At 50.8% G+C, this 16,607-nt stretch overlaps 1 pseudogene; it reads left to right on the top strand.

Annotated features, from left to right (window-relative positions):
* Positions 1 to 8,808: 8,808 nt before the first annotated feature.
* LOC101700226 (kinesin-associated protein 3 pseudogene) lies at positions 8,809 to 10,462 on the top strand (annotated as a pseudogene).
* Positions 10,463 to 16,607: the final 6,145 nt, after the last annotated feature.

Here is a 16,607-nt window from a genome sequence, read left to right as displayed (position 1 = left end):
ACTGGACACTGGATAAAGAAAATGTGGGTTTTTAAAATAAAATGGAGTACTACTCAGCCATAAAAATGAGAAATTAGAGACATATATAGCTAAATGGATGCACATTGAGGCGATGCTAATAAGTTTTTCCTACTCTTAAGCTCCGTTGTTCCTAGAATTCATTCTTTGATTTTAGAGAACACAAACTTGCACTCTGGATATCTAGCAGGTTTGGGAGTTGCATCTTTTCCCTCTGTATCAGATCCATTCATTTGGTCAGAATTTAGGCAAGCTGTCCTGAATTCACAGTGTTTTGTGCAGGGCAGTTGAGCACACAAGTTCCCTGATCCGGTGCTGATCCCAGCCCATCATCAACCCCCCCCCCCCCGCCCTGGCCTCAACTTCCCCATCCGCAGCAGGAGAACAGTGACAGCCCTTTGATGTTCACACAGGAGGTAGAAGGCCAGCTGTGGGAACAGCTCAGCACCCTACGCATCCCATGCCTGCCCCTGATGATTCCACCCTGACTCCAGGTCTCAGTGGAGTGAGCCCTTATCGGAGGGCAATCAATCCCCCGACCCCCCAGAAAGGGGAACAGTGGAGGGCTAAAGAGAAAAAAGACAAGAGAGACTTGCGTAGGCGGTCAGGGCCTCAGAGTGGGCAAAGACAAAGACTCTCTTGGAGCTGGCCACTATTTATTGCCTGCACACAATAATTAGGGAGTATCAGGTGCGGGGTGCCGGGTGGGGAGCAATCCTAGGACAATGAGGAGCTGATAAAGGTCTTAAATCACAGAAGTTCTGGCATTCTAACAATAGTGGGTGAGATGACTTAAATTTGACAAGGAATTAACCCCTCCCCAGGTGAACCTTTCTCTTTTGTTTTACTACTGGTTTCTCAAAGAACCAGGATGTCTTCAGCTGATGTAATCTTGCCCTTGAGAGTCACAGTATCACGGGACCATTGAGGCCTCAGCTGTGACCCAGAGGCAAAACGGAGTTATGTTTCCCCTTGCTATTGCTGGCTCAGGGGCAAGGTACATTGAGCCTCAGACAGCTATAGTCATACTTTAATTATGAAATGATTTTCCCTAAAAATTAATGTAGAAATGCTCCCGACAAGCCCTGCTGCCTCTCTGCCTTCTCGCCCCTTTCACAACTCCTCAGCCAGACTCAGTACTGGGGTTCCTCCAGCCACCACAGGGCCTTTGCACACACTGTTCCATTCCTTCAGCCTCATTGTACCCCTGCCTCCCCCTGCTGTTATTCCTCAAGAAAGGTCAGGTGGTTTCCTCCCTTCCCAAGGCCAGATCAGCGCTGGCCTTGTGGGTTCCCCTGGCTCCCCATTCCCTGAATTTCTGATCCTCTGATGTGAAGAGGCCATGAGTGCAATAGTTAAGCAAATGGCTCCGCTCTGCACCAGCGCCCCCTCTTGGTCATGCTCACCCCTCCTTTCCTTGGAGTCTTAATCACGCAGCTGCTTCAGAGTCCTGCAGGGAAACAGCACTGCCTCCTAGTGACGCCTGGTCCAACTGCAGGCAGCCCTGCTCAGGAGGCAATGTGTGTATTATGCGTGGTGTGATCGAAAAATACCGTGAACACGGAACTTTTTCTAAATTTATTACAGTAAAAGACACGCTGCCATTAATGCCCCTCCAGATACTCCCCCTCACTTGAACACGCTCATCCCGTTGTCCTTGCCGCTCTCTGAAGCAGTTCTGGAAGTCTTCTTCCATGAGAGCTTTATTTGCACTATTTCCTCGATGTCCCTAATTGACTCGAAAACGCTTACCTCTCCTGGTCATTCTGACTTTGGGGAAGAGCTGGAAGTCACACGGTGCCAGATCTGCTGAACAAGGTGGATGGGGACGCTGCACTCTTTTTAGGAGTGTGCCTTTCCCCTGGATGGCACTCGGCAGCAGCATTCACCTTAGGGTTTTTTAAAAATCGCACTTCATAAAGGCACGAAGGAGGACTTCCGGAACTGCTTCAGAAAGTGCAGAGAGCAATGGGACGAGTGTGTGCCAAGCGGAGTGTTTTGAGGGGACTCATGGCGGTTTGTTTTTGACTGTGCTATATTTTCAAAAATGTAAACACGTACCGTAGCTTTTGACGAGTCTTTGTACACACACAACGGGGGAAGGGGCACATGCATTCACGTCCAGGCTCTGGAGCCCGGGATCGCCTGCAGCACCCACCCCACCAGGTCCCAGGAGCTGCAGAGCATCCCGTCCTCAGCTCGCCCCCTGCTGGCCACTCTTCAGAATGCCCCCCCCCACACACCCAGAGTAGGAACCGCTCATCTGGGGGACAAGGGCTGCCTGTGCCCCTCTGGGAGCCTCGGATCCTGCACGTAAAGGGGTAGGGGAGGTTTCTGCCCCTCTGCGTGGCAGTAGGAGTCTGTCCACCCCGGGTCCTTCCCTCACACCTGCACTTCCTGAGCACCTCCTGAAGGCGGCTGTGGTGCCAGCCTGCTCTGAGGGGCTGGGTGGGTGGCAGGAGGAAGCAGCCCAGGAGTGGGGCTGAGTAACACACTGCATGCCTGACCCCGCGCTCGGGTACCGTGTATGTGGACGAACGCACTTGACGCTGTCAGAACACGAGATCGCCGCTCTTTTCATTTCTGTTAGGAAGCTGAGGCCCAGGGCGGTGACCTAGCCTGTCCAAGGTCGCACAGCTTATAGGTGGAGGACGTGGGGTTAGAAGCCACCAAGTTCTAGTGTGAGGCTGGGATTCGTCCTCTTACACCATGGTGCAGCACTTCTGTAGATCCATCCTTCCACCGTTCCATAAATATCTGTTGAGCACCTCTGTGCCCAGGTACAGTGCTGGGTACTGGCCGAGGAGGCAGCGGGGACCACAGCCCTTCCCTGTCCCCAGAAACTGCTCACATGGAAGAGAAGGAAGAGAGAGACACACAGAGAGACAGAGAAAGGGAGGGGAGAGGGAGGAGAAGGAGAGAGGGAGGGAGGAAGGGAGAGAGAAGAGAGAAGAGAGACAGGAATAAGAATAAAGTGGGGACCCGGAGGATTCTGAGCTGTAAGCAGAGGGACCCGACCTGACTGGGTTCTCAGTGGAGCCCAGACCTAGGGACGAGGGTGGAGGTGGAACCAAGGGGGCCAGTGGCCGTGCCCATCCGGAAGATCGGGGCTTGGGGCTGCATCTCCATGGGCCGTGAGGGGACGGGGAGGGCAGCCGCCTGTGAGCTCGGCACGCTGCGGGCAGGTCACTTTCTGGGGAGATGTGGAGCTGGGTTTCCACCGCAACCACTGTGGATGTGGAGTTTGGAGTCAACCCAACAAAACACTTGGTGTTGGCTGCTAACACCGGGAGCCTTGGGGGCAGCCTGACGGCGGCGCCTCTGCGCATGCGTATAATGCCCTGGGAGCCGCTCCCCGGCTGTGGTACTGACTCGCCCGGCCACCAGGTGGCGCCAGCCCCTGCGGCGGGACAGCCAGCCCGGCCCCCGCAATAACCGAGCGCGGGCCAGGGCCTTGCAGGGCAGCCAGCGGCCCCCTTGGCCTTCGCGGCCCTCCTACCCAGGTGACAACCGACTTGTGTCAGACATTGCCAAGTATGCCCCGGAGGGCAAAGTTGCCCCCAGAGCAGTCAGAGCCATTGCTGGCCCCGCTCAGCCCCCCTGTGCCCCCGGAGGGGACAAGTGGGGCGCATCCCGGGGCTGGGCCCATAGCAGAGGACCCTGCCGGCAGGGTCGCTCGTTCGCGCACAGCTCCCCGCGTGGCCGCCAGCAGGTCCGGGACGGTGAGGCGCGGGACTCAGGGCCCCCACTCGGGGAGGGGTGGGAGGCCTGGGCTCCACCCAGGCTTCACCGGGGGCTCTGAGCCTGGGTTTCCCCACGTGGGGCCCTGGTGCTGGGCTCGGGATCCAGCTAAGTCAAGGCCACTGTCCCCCTCCAGGAGCTCCAGGCGGGACCCCGCCGCTCACCGCTGTGCCAGTTGTTTTACTCCTCTCCACGCTTCATCATCAGCTCCCAGCCAAGAGATCTTTATCCGAGTTGTTCCCAGCCAGATCTCTGTTCTCAGCGCCAGGGGCGTGCCCAGGCACGCGGAAAGGGCTCTGCACCATTTTGTCCCCATACAGTGCCTTCTCTACAAGGCAGCCAAGGGTCCCACAGATCATGCCCCTGGGAACCCTCCCCACACAGAGTAAGAGCCAGAGTTCCCCCCCACACCAGCCAGGCCCTGCGGGCTCTGCCCCATCTCCCCTTCCTGACCTCATCTACCCCAGCTTCCTGCAGGCCTGTCACACATGTGGGCACGTTCCTGCCTCAGGGCCTTTGCACTGGCTGTTCCTGTTGGAACCCCCCCATATCAGTTTGTGTCCCCCTTTCATCCAAACCTCTACTCAAATATCACCACCTCAGAGAGCCCCCCAAAGGTCAAGCCAGACACCTAATGGGTTTTACAACATTGCCCCTAGAGGGTAGGGTCTTGTTGAAAAGCTAATGTCCTTATTGTTGGTCTTCCCCATACCAGACAGACCCTGCCTGCCCTCTCACAGCACCCTCTCTAGTGAGTCAGGTGGGGAGGCTGTGGTCCTTCACTGTGGAGGGGCCAGGGAGGCCTTAGGGAGGGCCTGGCCGAGAGCTACCGTGGTGCTCAGGAAGCCCGTGGCTGGCCAGGGCTCGGTGAGAGCTGGCCTTGCAAAACCCCGTAGCCAGATGGGAAGAGCCCGGGCAACAGCTCCCGGGAAGCTCTGGGCGGGGGCACAGGTACCCGGTCACCTGGCCACGCTGGCAGCTGGGTAAGGTGTGAGAGGCCCCGTGCCGGCTTCTGAATCCAGCCCTGTGCTCTGCAGGCTGAGTGACCATGGCCATGTCACGCCCCACCCTCTGGAACTCAGTTCCCTCATCTCTGTGAGGTGAGCAGCAGGCCAGGCCTGGGGGTGGTGACACCGAGGGCCAGAGCATGTGTGGCCCACAGGTGTTTCACAACAGGCGCTCGCCTTGGTGGTGGTGGCTGTGGTGACCATTTGTGGGAGTCGCCTGTGGCTCTGGTGGTTGGCAATGGTGGTCAGTTGTAGTGGCCACCCCTGTTGGTCATCAGTGGCGGTCATCCGTGGCGGCAGGCTGTCGTGGTACTAGAATGAACACCGCAGATGGGCATGGCTGGGGGTTCTGGTCCACAGCGACCTGGGTTTGACTCACCTCTCCTGCTTCCTAGCACAGGGAAGCTGTGATCTCCCCTTTCCATGCCTCAGTTTCCCCAACTGCAGGTCGGAACGATGCAAGTTGTATGCAGGGCAACGACTGTAAGACACGGGACCAGGAAGTGGCACTGGGTTACAGGCTCTGGGCTCAGGGACCGGGCTGCAGGGACTCCGGAGCCGGGCCGGGGGTGGGGGGTCAGCTGTGCACAGCACGACCACTGCAAGGAGCTGGGCCTCCTCCCAGGGCAGGCGGCAGGCTGAGGCTGATGACAGCGCACGCTTCCCTGCCGAGTAGCAGAGTAGCTGAGATAACAGGCACACGAGGCACGCAGGCCGGGCCGGTCTCCTCCCCTCAAGGGCCCTGTGCCAGCTCTGCGTCCCTGGGCAAGTTCCTCACTGTCTCTGCCTTGGCCTCTACGTCGGAGAACCTCCACTGAGATCAGTGTCCTAGGCCACGGGACTGGGGGGTGAGGCCCTGAGGGGAGACGCTGTCCACAGAGAAGGCCCCCTACGCTGAGGGCCCAAAGGGTGACTCCACACTCACTGGGCCAGGGAGGGGCGGGGGCCTGAGCAGGGCCTGGAGGGGCCCTTTGCAAGCCCCACACAGGACCACAGGCTCGGCAGCACAACAGCAGCGGTCCTGAGGACGGAAGACAACTTGGGAGCAGCGGCAATGGCTGTGGACACAGAGCTGCCATGGCAAGAGCCACTGGACCCAGGCAGGGACAGCGGAGGTTCTGAGGCCTAAGGTGTAAACTCTGGGCTGGGACAGCAGGGAGCCACTGAGGGAGGGTTCAGGGTTGAGGGTGGAGCCACACTTGTCCTGCAAGTGGGTACAGCTCTGCTGGGGATGCCCAGCTGCACAGCTCCATGCTGGCACCAGCTCGGGCACCAGCTCAGGCTGCCATGCAGCAGGTGCAGAGGGAAATGGCGTTGAATGAATAAGTGATTGATGGGTGGATGAGAAACGACCCTTTGGTGCCCTGCCAGGCTCTGGGCACCTGCAAAGGCTGTCTCCAAGGGCACCGCAGCCTGAGGAGTGTTTAGGGCAGGGAGTGGCTGATCTCATCTGCATTTTAAACCAGATCAGAGTTTAGCTGTTTTTATCCCATTTCACAGAGGCAAAAACCAGGACCGGGCTGAACGATGCCCCTGGGGCCACACAGCTGCAGGGAAGCAGAGCAGGATTTGACCCAGCGCATCTGACCCTGGGGCCCCACAGGGCTGGAGGGGACTGAAAGATGCCAGCTGGCCCAGCACAGGTCCCATCCAGGCATCGATGAGTGCTGGCAGATACAAGGACCCATGCCCTGTCTGAGATCCTGAGTCCCCAGGTTGGGCCCTGTCCCTGGCACCCTGCCCCAGCAGATGTCAGGTGTGTCTGCCGCCTGTCCGATCCCCAGACAGCTTGGGCCGCTGGTACCTGGGCCAAATGCCCTGCGGAGCCCAGGCGAGGACAAGCTGCACCCGTGCTGTCTTCCTCCTTGTGCTGTGTGGCTGCAGGCAAACCTCTGCCCTCTCTGGGCCTGCAGTGTGCCTGCTTCAGGCCGAGCCCCAGGCTGAAGTGCTGCTCCCTTCCGACCCGGCGACTGTAGATGCCAGGTCCAGCCCAGAGGGCAGAGGGTGGCACAGATAAGGTCCCCAGGCATGGGCTCCCGTGGCTGTGGCCAAGGCCCAGGCTGCCCCAGCAGATAACAGAAAGAGAGAAACTCCTGTGGCAGGACTCGGCTTCTTCCAAGCAAGCCAGACAGCGCGACCACGAGTTGTTGAGTGCTTGGTGTGTGCTGGGCACTCTGCAGCCACCGTGTCAGCTTTCTTAACAAGTGATGATGACCATGACGGTGACGATGATGATGATTCCCGTTTTGCAGATGAGGAAACTAAAACCTAGAGAGGTCAAGCCTCATCCAAGGTCCCCAAGCCAAGAAGCAGCAGAAACAGGATCAAATCCAGATCCGGCTCATTAAGGGCCCCTAGCCCTGGGTCCGGAAGCCCCGCAGACTCGGAAGCCCCCCCCCCCCCACAAAAGCGCAGCGTCCTGGGCCAATCAGCGAGCAGCAGCTCTGGAAGCTCAGCGCGCTGCACCTGCCGCCCTCCCTCTCCTTCCCGAAGGCTCGATTTCCCCCAAACCCTGCTCCTCCCCAGCCTCGCCGCACCCTCCAGGCTCGGCTCCAATTCCTGTCTCCCTCGCCAGCACCTCCAAGTCTTTGTTGCATCGTCTGCTTCTGGAACGTCACCACCACCACCCTCATCCAAGTCAACACTGCTCTCACCCAGCCCCCTTGCGGGCCACCCGGAGCCAGGGCGGGCATGCGCCTCGGGCTGGCCGGCCGTAGAGCCCGAGCGGCTGGTGGGACCGTTCGGACCGTTGCTGTGGGCTGAGCCGTGGCTTCACCGCAGTAACCACTGCGCTGCTGTCGCCCCGACAGTGGTCAGTGGTCGCTTTGGGTGAGGGTGCTAGGGCCTCGTCCCGGAAGAAACCCTCGGGCCTTCAGCCCTGCCGCTGCCGCCACGCAAGGGAAGGGCGCGCAGTACTTCAGCAGGAAAATCAAAGGAGGGGACATCGTGTGCATCCATGGGATGCACTTCCTGTTCAGTGTGAAGTGGGAGCTGCCATTCTTGGTGGAGCACCCCATGTTGGCAGAAGGAAAGGAATGATGATTCAGAAGGAAAGGTGATTCGGCTGATGTGACTTCCCTGGCACGGAAGGTGGCTGAGGAGTGTAAACTTATCCCTCAAAACGAAATGAAGTAGAACAGCGTTTTTACTCTCTACAGAATCGCCACGATTCATTGGCAGGAAAAGAAAAAAATAAAAGCAAACCTAAAGATCCACCTCCTTTTGAAGGGACGGAGGTTGATAAAGTTGTTAGCATTAATGACATGGGTGAACACCTTAGGCTATTGTATGAAGATATTCCTGACAGGGTTCGGGGCTCTGCTCTGATCCCAGGCTTGCTGGAAATCCTGATGACTAGCAAGAACCAAGACGCCATGAAACTGCCCTGGGGCACTAGGAAGAGTCCTGACAGAAGACAGGAAGCAAAGCATTGTATTAGCTACAAACGTAATTTACATCTTGTTTTTCCAACTTTTTTTAGCTTCATGGAGGAATCATTGTAACATTGGGGCTATGTGTGAATATCATTCATTGATCATTAAAAAGATACAAGTTTTGGCAAGAACTTTCTAAGAAGGCTGTTGATGAAGAGCTTGGAAGACAAACCTCAGAAATGGATTATGAAAAAACCTTTAGAAAATACCAGTGCCTTGTAGTAAAACAAGCTCTTGGGTGTTGCTCTTTATTTGCTTCTGAAGTGGCTGAGGACGCTGGTACAGAACTGAAGATGAGGAATACGAATATAGTCCACATGTGGTGAAGGCTTTTGATGGGGATAATTTTGAGCTGCTTATTCTCATTATAACGTTGTTAAACTCAGTTTGGTTTTTTTTGTTTTTTTGGTACCAGGGATCAAACTCGGGACCTTGCACTTGCAAGGCAGGCAGTGGCACCACTGAGCTAAATCCCCGGCCAAAACTCAGCATTTTTATGGTGAATAAAAATATGGTGGAGGGTGGGGGATTTAGTATATGTGCTGCCGAAGCAAGCAATAGGGTGGGGGATTTAGCTCAGTGGTTCCTCTGCCTGCCTGTAAGCACAAGGACCCGAGTTCGATCCCTGGTGCCAAAAAAAAAAAAAAAAAAGATATGGTGGAAATGGATATTGTTGAAAAACTGGTAAAACCGATACCGTATGCACGTGAAGATTTACTGAATATCACTCTCCGGCTTTTACTAAACCTGGCCTTTGACACAGGACTGAGGAATAAAATGGTACAAGTTGGACTTCTTCCAAAACTCACTGCACTCCTAGGCAATGAAGACTACAAATAGCAGTATGTGTAAGCATGGATGATTGCTTTAAATCAGTGTTTCCATACTCTGACTGTATACCCAGTTAATGAAGATGTTCTTTGAATATTCAGATGAATTGATTTGAAATTCATTTCTCTCTGCATTAACCTTCCAAAGAGACAAATGTTCTGTGAAGGAAATGGGCGGAAGGTGCTCATGAAAAGGAAATTCAAGGATCCATTGCTCTGATGAAAATGATCAGAAACATTTCCCAGAATGATGGACTAAAAATCTGTTTATTGATTATGCTGGGGACCTTACAGCCCAGCTCTCTTAATGATGAAGAGGAGGATTTTGTGATTGAATTTGCTCTGGCAGGGGCTGGGGATTTAGTTCAGTGGTTTTGCTGCCTGCTGTGCAAGCGCAAGGACCAGAGTTCAATTCCCGGTACCTAAAAAAAAAAGGAAAAGAATTTGCTCTGGCAAATCTGACCTTTCTAGACTTGGACTGAGAACTGGTTCTTAAGGAGTACAAGTTGGTTCCATACCTCAAGAATAAAATAAAACCAGGTGCAGAAGATGACCTTGTCTTAGAAGTGGTTGAAACAACTGGAACTGTATCTGTGGATGACTCTGGTGCTACAATGCTAGCTATATCTGGGGCAGTCTGCCCTTACTGAATTGCTGAGTGCTCAATAAGAAGATGATGAATTTGTGTGTCAGATAATTTTTCTTCTACCATATGGTTTTCCACCAAGCCATGAGAGACATCATCATCAAGGAAACAGGCTCCAGCATATCTCATAGATCTGATGCGTGATAAAAATAATGAAATCTGAGTCTGTGAAAAAACCCTAGGTATTAGAATATGATGACGAATGAGCTAAGAAAATTCAGAGGGAAGAGTTTTGCTGGCATAACTCTCAGCAAAGAGGTGGAGATCGATGGTAGGGTCGTCAGATGGGTGAGAGTGAGCGGTACTTGTATGGCAGTGCTTAAACGGAGCCGTCTATCCAGGAAGGAGGTATTCTCAAAGGGCCTGACCATGGGCCGGGGATTTAGCTCAGTGGTTTCGCCGCCTGCTGCGCAAGCACGAGGACCCAAGTTCAATCCCCGGTACAAAAAATAAAAGGCCTGACCTTTTCCACAGCTCAGAGTAATTGCTGCTGTCACCCTCAGAATGCAGATGTAGTTGGACAGCATTCACTTCCTGGCAGCCTTAGAATGGCTGGCTTTGGCCAGCCAGTTGGTATTCTCGGATGCCCTGCCACAGTTTACGGATTCTGCCCTGAGGAACCTTACTACTATGGCTATGAGTCTGGATAAAATTGTCCCTTTCTGTATGTACCCTCAGAAGAAATCTTCATGGCTTGGGTTAATTTTGACCTTGCCCTAATAATGCCTCTTGATACTATTGTGGCTCAGGGTTTCTTATTTTTCCCTGTTGTTTCCTGCAGATTAACTCCAGCTCCTCCTGTCTTCTGTTGAGTACAGTTGATGCCAACACTGTTCATTCATCCGGCCGCATCTTGATGCTGAATAACACTTCCCATGAGACTCAAAAGTGAATATTGAAAAGCTATTATACTGGAAAAAAAAAAACCCACTATGTATATCAAGTGGCAGTTCTGACCTAGGGAAATGGGGGTGGAGGTGGGGCTTCCATGTGGGAAATTTGAGCCCAGGATTCTGTCTTTTTTCAGAAGCACCCGAGGCATGTAGTACATCTGAAATGATTATGAATAACTCAGTATTTGTCCTTAAAAAACTTCACTCTTAGTTTTTAATGAACTTGGGACCAATTTAAGATAGAAAATTATAAAAGGCTAATTTTTCCTTCTGTTCCTCTAAATGTAAGTTAAAAGAAACAAGACCTCAAAGTTGGCTTTACAATAAGGAGGGAAATGAACAAAGATCCCATCTAGCAATCCACAGCCCTTCTCTCTTTCCCCCTTCTGACTGTATATAAGTCTATAGTGTTAACTAACAGGAAAAAGGGTTCGCAGACTATCTTTAAAGTATTAAAGGAAAGAATAGTTATGATTTATATAATAAAAAAGGAGTGCTGATAACCCCTAGGGAAAATTCTGACTAGTCTATTTATAGTTATAAAACTAAAACTAAGAAAATGATTATTATAATTCAGCATGGCCAAGGCATCAAAGAGTACATTCTGATTTCATGTAATTGGGTTTTTTTTTTTGGTACCGGGAATCAAACTTGGGACCTTGCACTTGCGAGGTAGGTGGCAAAACCACTGAGCTAAATCCCCAGCCCTCGTGTAATTGTTTTATATATTGTACATGTTTTCTTATCTCGTCATCTGCTTGTTAATCTGTTTTTAATAACTGGCTAAAGTACTTGCAGTTGCTTCAATTAAAAAATTACAACTCAGGGCCGGGGATTTAGCTCAGTGGTTCCGGCACCTGCCTCAGAACCACAAGGTCCCGAGTGTGATCCCCGGTACCAAAAAAAAAAAATTCCAACTCAAAAAAGTCAAAATATATCACCTGCCTGCTGAAAAATGTCCAGTGGCCTCTACCTTCCCTTCCAAAAACCGCAAAGCTCCACGGTGGCCTACACGGCCCCATCCACCTCTTCAACTACCCTTCTCCTTTCCCCTCAGCCACCATGGCTTCCTTTCGCTTTCTCCAACTAGCAGAGTTCTCTCCTGCCTCAGGGCCTTTGCACTTGCCTTTTCTCATGTCTGTAACTCCCGTCCCCATGTGCTTCTCATAACTCCCCTGTCTCTTTTTATAAACCGAGCAGCATAACCATTGGGCCCTCAGTCATTTCCCTGACCATCCCCTTGGAGGAGCCCTGCCTTCATGATCTCCCTTAACACCACTGTCCGGTTCATTTCCCTCATGACTCTCAGCACTGACCTGTTTCTTGCCTGTCCACTCCTCCTCTCCAGAACGTTGCTTTCATGAATGCAAGAACTTACATCTGTCTTGTTCACTGCTATAGATGGAAACCAGGTATACAGCACCATGGCCAATAAATGTTTGATGGATGGATGGATGGATGGATGGATATGCAACCAGATACATGAGCCTAAATTACAGCTTTAATCATGCTACTCTCAAGAGTCTATGTTGGCTCCCTGGTACCATAAAATAGACAGTGAACTCTTTGGGACATCAAAGTTTCCCTAATTAGTTCAAATGGGGTCCTCACTGCATCCCCAGAAGATATACTGAGGCATTAGGGAGTGGACCAGTTCGCCCTCTGCCTCCTGGACCTGGCCATGCGCCATTTAGGGGCAGGGTGTTCTTCATCTTTCTGTCCTGGCATTTGGTGCCTGCTCAGCAACACTGACTTGGGGTGGGGAGAAGCAGCAGTGAGAAGCTCAGCGGTCTGAGGCTTTAGGCCCAGTGTGTGGCACTTTCCAGATTTAGAATGCTGAGCACTTTCTCTGTTTCAATCACTCTTCCTGGGTGGGGTTTCGAGTGTATGCGACTCCGGGGCTCTGTTGTGCTGCAGCAACTTCGGAAACCACCAGAAAGCAGTGAGCAGCTCTGGCAAGAAGGCAGCTTTGAATGATGGCTGACACCACACGGGTGGACACTCTGCCTGGCGATCTCCACCCCAGCCACAGTAGCCAGGCCCTGGTTTGCAGATGGGACAGGGGCATAGCTGTCACAGGACAGGCGGGGATCACAGCAGTTCTGCAGGCAGCTTTGTGACCCCTGGTGGCCTCTCTCTGAGTCATCATTTCAGGAAAACGAACTTGTGATCCGGTGGCTCTTCAAGCCCATCGCTGGCTTGGTGGGGTGCACTGGCTGACAGACAGATGGCCAGCTCAGCACGGAGGAAGTCATTGCGGAACCACTGGCAGCGGGTGGTGGCCCTAGGGCCAGGACACAGCGCAGGAGCATAGGTGCCAGCCACCCTTTGGCAGTGTCCTCCAAGGTGTCTCAAGGCCTCAGGTCAGAGCAGACGTTAAGTCCACTGCCTTCATCTCCACTGCCCAGCAGACCCATCGCCTCACCAGGACTGTGGCTTAGGTTCCTGCAGTGTCTTGGCCTCCATGCTGGGCCATTCACCCAGAGTCTGACCTCCACTCACAGAGCTAGAGGGCTCCTCCAGCATTCAAACTGGACTCCTTCCCTCTGTTATGTAAAGCTCTCCCATGGCCTCCCAAAGCAAGATATGTTCAGAATAAAATCCCAGATCTTCACCATGGCCCACTAGGCCTTGCAGGAATTGGTACACGCACACATCACACCTTGATCCTGTTCCCCTTCCTCTCCCTCCCTCCCGTCTCCCCTATCCTTTTTTTCCTGTCTTTTTGTTTTGTCCCATCCTTTCAAAGAACCAACTCTTGATTCATTGATCCTTTGTATTGTTAGTTCCGATTTCATTAATTTACATTTCGACCTCTTTTCTTTCCTTCCATTCATTTCAGATTTATATTGTTCTGTTTTTCTAGGTCCTTGAAAAGCATCATTACGTTATTTGGGATCATGCTCTCTTTTTTATGGGTGCATTTACAGCTGTAACCTTCCCTCTTAGAACTGCTTTCACTTTGTCTCATAGATCTTGGGATGCTGTGTTTCTACTGTCATTTGAGTCTAGGAATTTTAAATTCTGTGATCCATTGATTATTCAATAATGTATTATTTAATCTCCATGTGTTAGTGTAGATTCTGTGGCTTCTTTTGGTGTTGATTGTTAGCTTCATTCCACTATGATCCATTAGTATGCAATGGATTATTTCATTTCTTTTATATTTATTTATGCACGCTTTATGGCCTAAGATAGGGTCCAGTTTGCGGTTGAGAAAAGCGTATCTTCTTGTTGTTTGAAGCACTCTGTAGATACATTAAGTCCATTTGTTCAATGGTGTGGTTTAACCCTGAGGTTTCTTGGTTGATTTTTTTGTCTAGTTGACCTGTCTAATTGTGAGAGTGGGGTATTGAAGTCCCACACTGTGATTTTTTTGGTATCTCTATGTCCTTTTAACTACTTCTTTTTTTTTTTTTCCAGTACCAGGGATCAAACTCAGGACCTTGCACTTGAGAGGCAGGTGCAGTGCCACAGAGCTAAATCCCTGCCCCTCCTCTGTTCTTTTGAGTTCAGCAGTTTTTGTTTTTGGAAACTGGGTGTGCCAACATTCAGTGCATAGATTGTTACGATTGTTATCTCTTCCTGTTCAGTTGTTCCCTTTACCATTATGCATTGGCCATCCTTACTTGCTGTCTTGTAGTTCCAGCTGGCCTTGAACTCACTGTGTAGCCCAGGCTGGCCTTGAACTCACGGTGATCCTCCTGGCTCAGTCTCCCAAATGCTGGGATTACAGGTGTGTCCCACCATGCCTGGCTACTATTCTCTCCTCTTGTTGAATTTCTGGAATTTTGATTGTGATGTGTCATGGAGAGTTCTTTTCTGGTCATGGGTATTTGGGGTTCTATAAGTCTCTTGTATTTGAATATTGAATCTTTTCCCTAGATTTTGAAATTTTTTGGCCGATTGGAGTGAATAAATTTTTGAGTGATCTTTTAATTCTTTCTATAATTCTGAGTTTATTCATTTGTTGTTTTTGAGTCATCTAGCAGCTGGTCCAGCTTGCATGGTGTCTTGTCATTTTTTAGGGTATCACTGAGTTTATGATCTTCTACTTCTATCCTGTCTTCTATTTCTTTTTTTTGGGGGGGGGGGGTTACCGGGGATCGAACTCCAGTCCTTGCACTTGCGCAGCTGGCAGCGAAACCACTGAGCTAAACCCCCGGCCCCTCCTGTCTTCTATTCCTGACAGTCCATTCTCACACTGGTCAAATCTGCTATCCATATTTTGTTTTGTTTTGTTTTGTTGGTACTGGGGATTGAACTTGGACCTTGTGCTTGCAAGGCAGGCAGCAGCACCACTGAGCTAAATCCCTGGGCCTGCTACCCATGTTTTCCATTACATTTTTCATATCATCTATTTGTTTGCTTTCTTTTCATAATTTCTAATTCTTTTCTGAAGTGGTTATGATAGAGAAATACTATACAATAAGTCAGGCCCTTGCCTTGCCTACATTTTTCCCCCTCCAGAATGTTTTGTTTTGTGACAATTCATGCTGCTGGGCAGTGCTCCTGCCCAAGGTGTCAAAATGTTTTGTGACTTGGGCCAAGGATTTGGCTCAATGGTACCACTGCCTGCCTTGAAAATGCAAGGTCCTGAGTTCGATCCCCGGTACCAAAAAAAAAAAAGTCTTGTGACTGAACTGTGTGCCCTTTCAAGAATGTTCTGTTAAACTCTGTGCCATCACAAGAATGTTGTTAAGCTCTGCCCCTCACAAGAATGATGTCAAGCTCCACCCCTCTGCTTTAGGAATGTTCTGTAACTCTGCTCCCCCTGCTTCAGTGAGCATGCTCCCCTACCCTGTAGATCCCTATATAAGGAGGCTCTTTCTTTTTTTTTTTGGTACCGGGGATCGAACTCAGGATCTTGTGCTTGGGAGGCAAGCGGAACCACTGAGCTAAATCCTCAGGCCTCTCATTTCTGGTAGAGTGTTCAGACGTTGAGTTCAAACTCCTCTGAGCCTGCCCACGTGATAAAGGTTTTTCTCCACCTCTTCAAGTGACAGTTGGATTCTTGAGTCTCCACATTGTAATACTGTAACACTTGACTGTGCCTCAGAGCTGTAGCACTTGGCTATAGCCCCCTTCTGTTCCACTCTGCTGCAACAGTTATTCCTGTCCTCCATTGTCTCATTCATGTCCTGCATTGTCTTGCTTAATTCAGTTAATTTTTATTTCTTCTTTAAGCTCATTGAACATTCTATTGTTAAAATTCTTTACCTGTTTAGTTAAATCCTCTTTGAGCTCATTAAACATCTTATGCATTTGCTTATGTGTTTTTTCTTTTATCTCTTCAAACATTTTGACCATTTGGTTTTTGAGTTCTTTGCCTGTAGCTTCCCCTACTTCAGTGTCTGTGACATCAGCTTTTGGGGAGTTAGGGCAGTGGGGGAGGGGCATCATTTTTGATGGTGCTAGGAATTGAACCCAGGTCCTTGCACATGCTAGGCCTGCGCTTTACCACTGAGCCACACCCCCAGCCCATTAGGAGATGTCTTGTTGCCTTGTTTCCTCCTGTCTCTATTGTTTTTGGCTGGTAGGCTGAAGATCACTTAGGGGAGAGAAACTCTGCACTACTGTGGAGATCCCTGGAGCTAGGCCCTGTCTCCCTGTGATGTGTCCTTGGCTTTGGTTGTGTTTTGATATACATTCCCTCTTTAACCTATTCAGCATAATATGTGCGGATCTCTTTAGTATCCAACCTTTTGGGGACTTGATCCACCACTCAGAGGAGAAAACAAACTGCAGTGATGTTGATCGTACAAAGCCAAACCAGATATTGGCATACAGTAAAAACCAATTAAAAGCAATAACTATGCCACCATTAACAGTAGAAATCAGTTAGTTATTGACATACCATTAGAACGAATAATAGTTACAACTATACCATCCTTAACAATAAGAGATCTGCAATAATAATGTAGACACAAATACAAACCAAATATTGACATTCAGTAAATACCTACTAAAGCAACAACTATGCCCCCACTCTAACAACAGAAAAGAATGCAGCAATAATAGCACAGTCTCAACTAAAT

The sequence above is a fragment of the Heterocephalus glaber genome, unplaced genomic scaffold (genome assembly GCF_053883595.1).
Source record: "Heterocephalus glaber isolate CG9 unplaced genomic scaffold, H.glaber_assembly_v1.0 deba00001673, whole genome shotgun sequence".
Taxonomy (NCBI): domain Eukaryota; kingdom Metazoa; phylum Chordata; class Mammalia; order Rodentia; family Bathyergidae; genus Heterocephalus; species Heterocephalus glaber.
This window is presented reverse-complemented; position numbering and strand designations above follow the sequence as displayed.